Below are 7,071 nucleotides of genomic sequence, written 5' to 3' on the forward strand. Positions count from 1 at the left end.
ATCTGAATTCTTTGTTTCTCTCTGTATCAACAACATGTTAACCTGTGCTGATGTTTTAGTTCTGTATTTTTTCCTTTCAGCATCATATTTGTGATGAAGTGTTTATTCGGCTTGCTGTGTTTTTTCAACAGTTTCTGTCTATTTTGTGCAAATATTATAGCAGTAGTACAAGAATAGTGGTGTGCATAGTACACATTGCTGTGCACTATTACTTTGATATTTGTACATTATTAGAAAATGTTTGCAATATAGGTACTGAAAATAATTATTATAAGCCTGAAGAAAATGAACAACGTGAAAATTTCCAATTCCTTGGACAATAAAAATAGACCTATGTACTTGTCTGAATTCATTTTACTAACAGAGAAAATGACTGTTTACATAGAATAAGGGTGAAATTCACTTGTTTATCCCACTGGATATTCAAATAACATATCATTATGGGAAGTTCTTTCCAAGCAGGTTTCTGGATGATCCCATCAGTCTAACTGAAGCTAAACACAATGCAGCAAACCCAATACTGTATCAATAAAAGCAAACATACCTACATCTCTGAGGAAGCTGGAAAGAAAATAGGTGAGATAATCTCCTACAAATTATGAAAATCATTGTTGCTGTTTGTTTCTAGCTGTATAATTGAAGCACATAAACTTCCACATTACTCCATGCTAACTTCTTCTAATATTCTATACATATATTTGGATTTTCAGTCTGACATGTACTGGCTTGTTTTGTGTAATCCCTAGTCAACAAAGACAGTTATTTACTTCCAAACCCTGAAATTCAGGAACGTATTTCCAGTGAAATGAGGACATTATTGAGGATGAAGTACTGTGTTCAATTTTAGTCACCCACACCAAAAAATTACCTCATACTGTAGGAGCTACACAGAACAGCCACTAGAAAAAGTCAAGAAATGCATCACCTCTTGTATAAGAGGAGACTGAAAAACTCTCTACTGTTCAGTCTAACAAAAATAAGGCAACTGGGCATATTATTAAGCTCTGCAAATATAGCTGATAGGGTAGCTAAACACCAGGGGAAAAAAAGAAGGGCTGAGTAAGCTAAAAAAACAGTGCTGACTTGAGAATCCAAAAGTGTAACTGTGTGTGAATAAATTTAGGCTGTAAGTGTGTCACAGCCCTAAGCACCTTCCAGCTCCTCATTCAGCTGCCTGAGCACAGGACGGCACTGTGCTGGCAGGAGCAGCTCCAAGGAGACCTGTGAGCATGACCTGTCCCTCTGCCCTCCAGAGCTGGGGCAAGCTCAGTCTCTCCTGCTCACCTTTGTCAGAGCTGCTCAGCACTGCTGCTGTGCCTCCCCAGTGCAAATATCCCTGCAGCACCTCCCAGCTGGAGTCACCAAGGAAGGGAAGGGAGCGTTTTCATGGTGAAGTTTTTGTTGAGCTGTGTCAGTAGAAAGTGAAGTCCCAGTGGCCTGGCAGGGTCCGTCCAGCAAGTTGTCCCTGTGACAGATAACAGAGCAATGACAAATACCATAACCAATGCTGCTGGCAGATATTCCCAAGAAGCCCACAGGGACACAGAGACAGCTGTGCTCAGAAGGGAGTCCTGTCAACAGGCAAGCAATTGCTCAGTGTGCCCATTTAACATTTTCTGCAAGCATCCAAATAATTCATACATTTCCTGTATTTTTTATGAGTGCTTATACCTTCTACAAAAGGGGGATGATTGGCATTGCAGGAATACAATCTCCATTTATAACCGATCCCCTGACCCCAATGAATCAAGAATAAACTGTCCTAGTTCTTAAAAACAGCAAAGCTCAGGCACAGGATAGCAGAGACTAAGCATACACTACCCTCCTTCTCCCAAACCCATCTGCAATTTTCCTTCTCTCTGGATACCGTTGTAACAAGCGCCCAGCAGGTCAGAGAACTTAGTTGTTGGTACATAGATTTCAGCACTGACAATGGAATACAAGTTTTTTGCATACTTGAACTATGAACAAATATTTGCATTTTGTGCTGAGAAGAGAACAATGTCCTCTAGAGGTAAATGTTATCAATTCCAAGATCACATACACTAGGCCAGAGCCTTCTGCTTTCACTCTGGGTTTTGTACTTTAGGAGGAAGATCATTTCATTTTCTTTATATGTTCACTTTCTTTTTACTTCATCCTAGTGATTTTTCCTAATCCCATTCTGTGGCAGCTGCCAATATTGTCTTGAGCCAAGTCACAACGAGACTTGTGAAGTTGACAGACAATGGGAATAGCTGCAATTTACAGCTGTGAGAGGTGGCAGCAAATATCTGGGGAACTAATGGGAAAGTGAGAAGTTGTTTTCAACCCCCTCTGTCAATGTATAAAATCACTAAGACAAGGATGTGCTATTCTAGTTTCATCATGGTATTTGGGCTGAAACACTATCTTCTGATAACTGAGCCAAATTCCTTCATAACTGTACAATTTATGTCTATCCTTTGCAACCCTTTCAACATTTTTCTCAATCCATGATGTCAGTAGGGGATCTCTACTGCCTCACAACTCTTAACTAGATCATGGGGGAAAACAGGGGAGTAGAGCTCTGTCAGGAAGGGTGCTGCATGAATTTTACACACAAATGTAAGGTCAGGCCAAAAGGATGCATAGATATGACAGGGTGGAGAATTCAGAAGTGACAGTATCGTATACCATTATGTGGAAAGTGCAAATAATTACACTACCATAATGGAAAAACACAAGGAAATTTGATTCAAGGGAGTAGTCCCCAAAAGTTTGTATTCTTGGTCTCTAGATCTAAATGAAATATAGGTTATACCCGTGGCTAATGGTAGAAGGGTGTGGGAGGGGAAAGAAAGAATAAAATAATGACAATTAATTATAAAAATTGCTCATTGAGGGTATTTTTTAACAAAATACACTGATGTGCTGAGTTTTGATGGTCTAATTCAGATTTCAGTTTTCATTAATCAAAAGTGTGAAGCATGTTGTAGAGTTCTGTTCCAGCAGCCTTCAATTAATTATTTTTACGGCTGTGTGATTTTTACTGTCACTGTTGCCTATCCCATAAACATCTGACTCTGTAGGATAATGTATTGAGCAGTTCACAACCCTTCCTCTGATATGAATACAATTTCTTCAAATTGCATGAGACCTCCTTTGTTTCCTTCTGTTTCAGCTCCTCAAAGCTATGAAGAGAAAAAAACATTTGTCTCAGAATTATGCAGTTGTAATATCAGCTTTTGAAAAATAAAACAGTGAAAAGGCACTTATAAACAAAATACTTTTGGAGGGAAGAAATGTCACAAAGGTTTTTGATTAATATTTACCTTTGTTCATAGTGATAAAAATGGATTTTCAGATGGTTTTAATGTCTTTTTTTTTCCTTAAGATATAAATAGTGCAAAGAAAGCAAAATGCAACAAAATGAACTCTATAGTATAAGGAGGACCACAATCAAATGGACCAAACACTTTCAAGTGCTGTAATAAAGCAACATTAAAACTGAGGGGGGAAAAGCTTACTTTAGCAATCTGGATTAACTCCTAGATTTTCCAGAACTGTCACATGTTGCTAGTACATCACTTGTTTATAAATCAAACTTAATCTCATTCTGTGTTTATAGGTCAGAAGGCTGGGGTTAGCCATGCACACACTCAGTCCAGCCAAGCACATCTCCCCCTACAGCGCAGAGAAATGGGATACTCCATGGATGTAAACATCATCATCAACCCAAGAGGAAGGAATAGGTATTCTGAACAGGAGAGAAAAGTTTTCTTGTCACTCTGACTGATTGGTAAGCAAAAGAGTGAGAGCTGCTGAAGGTTTTTTTTTCTGAATACTAAAGATGTTTTTAACTGATCTTTTCTTCTTGCACCTGATACATATCCCAAGGTAAAGTCAAAATTTAACAGAAGATAACAGTGTCTACTTCTGAGAATGAAAGGATGAACCCATTGTGAGACCCCCCTTTCTTTCTTGTCAAACATTAACAATAGCATTGACTAGCTTAATTCTCAAGAGATCTCATTGTAACCAAAAAAACAACCCCAAGGGCTGGTATATGCTGGAGACCACCCAGCTGCAAAACAGCTTGATAGGAGAAACCTTGGGCATTCTGGTGGAGAGCAAATCGAGCATGAGCCAGCAATGTGCCCCTGCAAAAACAGAAGGCAAGTGTTATCCTGCACTGCATTAGGCAAAGCCTTGGCAGCAGGCTAAGGGAAGAGATTCTTTCTTGTGCCACACCTGGAGTGCTGTATCCAGGTTTGGGGTCCCCAGTACAAGAGAGGCATGGGAATACTGGAAGGAGCCCAAGAAAGGGCCACAACAATAATTAAGGGACTAGAAAATCTCCTATGAGAGGAATCCTAAGGAAAGGCTGAGAAAGCTGGGTTTGTTGAGCCTCAAGAGAAGGTTCAGGGAGATTTTACTAATTCATGTAAATACTGGAGGAATGCTGTAAAGAGGATGGAGCCAGGCTCTTATCAGTGGTGCCCAAAAACATGATGAGAGACAAAGGGCACAAATTGAGACACAGGAGGGTCTGTGCAGCACTCGGAACATCAGGAACCACTTTCTCTGTGACTAAGGGTGACTAAGCCCTGACACACTTTCCCCAGGAAAGTTATGGAATCTCCTCCTTGGAGATATTAAAAAATCATCTAGACATAGTGCTGGGCAAGTGGCTTTAGGTGGCCCTTCTTGGGCAAAGGGGTTGGACCAGACAACTTCCAAAAGTCCTTTCCAATTTCAAACCTTCTGTGGTTCTGTGATTCTATGAATATTTTACCTCATTCACTTCCCCCATGACACAAAAATTATACTGTCCTCTAGCCTTTCATGGCACATTCCATGAACAATAGATCCATCTGTTCATAGATCCTGTGAGCAGAAAAGCATATTTTATTTACGAGGTAGAGTTTCTGGATGGCAATCAATTCTCTAGGTGAACTGAAACAGTGCATCATCCTTTTATCATCACACATAATCTGACATGATTTTCATAGTAACTGAATTCTTTCTGCAGAGTAGAAGAGGAATCTGACTTTCCATCTTGCTCTAACTTTGAATATTTCTGTTATTTGCCCATCTCCTGTTTTGTACTTTTGCCATCTTTAGCACAGCATAAAAAGAAAAATATAATGTGAGAATATGTAAAGGAAAATGTATTGGATTAATTTGAAACACCTTGTTTCAGTCATTGACTGTTTCATTTTTATTGTGGATTTTTGAACCATTTCATGTTTTAAAACTTATTCCACTGTAGAACTGAACAAATTTAATTTTTTTATTTGTCAAAGAAGGATGTGGACAGTTTTTCAAGACAAGAAATTTGACACAACAGGCACAGTCTTCCTGAAAGAAATTTATTACCACTAAAATGGAAAAAAAAAAAGTGTTTCTCTTTATATACTGTGAAATTCAATAGTTCTAGCTCTGAGCTTAAGGGATGGGTACTTTTCCCCAGTAATAACATGGGATTTGATTTTAGTAAATTAAGACAACTTGGAAAATAATGATGATCTTAGGAATGTACCTACACTTTTCATTCTTAAATGAGCTAGAAATTCTTCTTGATATAATGCTCATTCCAACTCAGACAAAATGCAAAGTTTACCAGAGACCAAGCAACTAAATGACTTTTCAGCTGGCATCAGTGGGAGCAGTTTATCTTGTGACAATTCCCTGAAAGCAAGGCAGAGAACATTTCTAGTTTATATTTATAACATGAACAAAAGCTGTTCATTTTTTTGTTGTTGCTGCTCTCAGGAACTGTACCCTTCAGCTTTCCCTTTCCTAAAAAAAAAAAAAAAAAAAACAAAACATTTCAGCTGTAATTTTCTTCTGTGTCATTCAGTCTTTCATTACTTGAGTCTTGTGGATGTCATAGGCACTTCTGAAACTGAAGAAGCAGAGTTCAGTTCAAAGGAGGAAATTCATGTTTTGATGTCTGTTTGAATCTTACATAAACTATCCAGATTTCTCAGCTCTCAATTTTGCTAGGGAGATTTCAGAAGAAAAATCTTTTCTTCTCTGTCAAACTGCTCCTTCTCATATGACAAACATTCAAGGTTATGTGAGCAAATTTCCAGCATTTTGAATCTGAGAAATATTGCATTCAATTTGAATGATTCTGCTTTTAAGCAGAGCTCGTTAAAATTCCAAAGTTAATGAAAACCACTTTTTTTTTTCCCCCAGTGCTTTTAAATCACTGAAGTTGGACTCAAAAGTGGAAATAGATAGTGTCATGCATCTTTTTTTTTACTCCACGTTCACATATTTACACCTTTTTTATCTGGGCCTCTCAGCACATACTTTTCTTCACACTGCACTACTCAAGGAGAACCTCCTCTGCATTTGTGGCAGTGTTTTGTTGTCTGAAATCAACAGAATAATTTACTTTGTAAAACTCCATACCCCCATCCCAAAAGCAGAAGTTCTCTAACAGGCACAGCACAACCACCACTTGCCTTTTTTTACAAAAGTCAGGTATTGCTAGTTATTCTAAAACCCACATTTCATTTTGCTTTTGTTTTAGAAACACACATGCTCTAGAAAAAAAGAATTTTTCCTCTTAAGAGAGTTCTGTGCAATCTAAGATGTGCTGGTACTCAAGCTTTTTCACATGTAGCCTCATATTGCAATTTTTTCCTTGTTTTTCATCTATGCTGTGCACTACAGATGATGAAGAACTGGACCAACAACAGCCTGTTATGAGAAGAGCAAGTGTCAGTCAAGCAAATGAAAAAGAACTATCAATATGTCAAACCTATCCAAGGTAAAGCTCTTAATACTTCTCAAAGCTTAAGGATTATGCTGAATTAATGGTAAGGTCACCACTTTTTCTAAGTTCTGTGTATTTATTTGCCTTTCAGTTTTAAAAAGCAAGTTGCAAAATCCACCCTTCACAAGTGACAATTCCTTGTGTCTGTTGGGAGTGAGTTCTGTAGTTACTGAGAGTGCTTTCCAGCACTGCTGAAAACTTTGGGCCAGATTCAGCAGCATGGCTGGACACTCTTGAAATAAGCATTAAAAAAGAAAAAGGCCAGAAAACAAACGCATTCCTACTCTTCTTTTTAATTTTCATTTAAATTTTAATTTAAA

General features: G+C 38.1%; 1 long non-coding RNA gene across 1 annotated transcript; it reads left to right on the plus strand.

Annotated features, from left to right (window-relative positions):
• The first annotated feature begins 491 nt into the window (after positions 1–491).
• Positions 492–6,724, plus strand: LOC128804414 (uncharacterized). The gene is made up of 3 exons (XR_008436053.1): positions 492–576; positions 3,590–3,713; positions 6,649–6,724. It is a non-coding gene; the product is annotated as an uncharacterized LOC128804414 (long non-coding RNA).
• Positions 6,725–7,071: the final 347 nt, after the last annotated feature.

Source organism: Vidua macroura, chromosome 2 (assembly GCF_024509145.1).
Source record: "Vidua macroura isolate BioBank_ID:100142 chromosome 2, ASM2450914v1, whole genome shotgun sequence".
Lineage (NCBI taxonomy): Eukaryota > Metazoa > Chordata > Aves > Passeriformes > Viduidae > Vidua > Vidua macroura.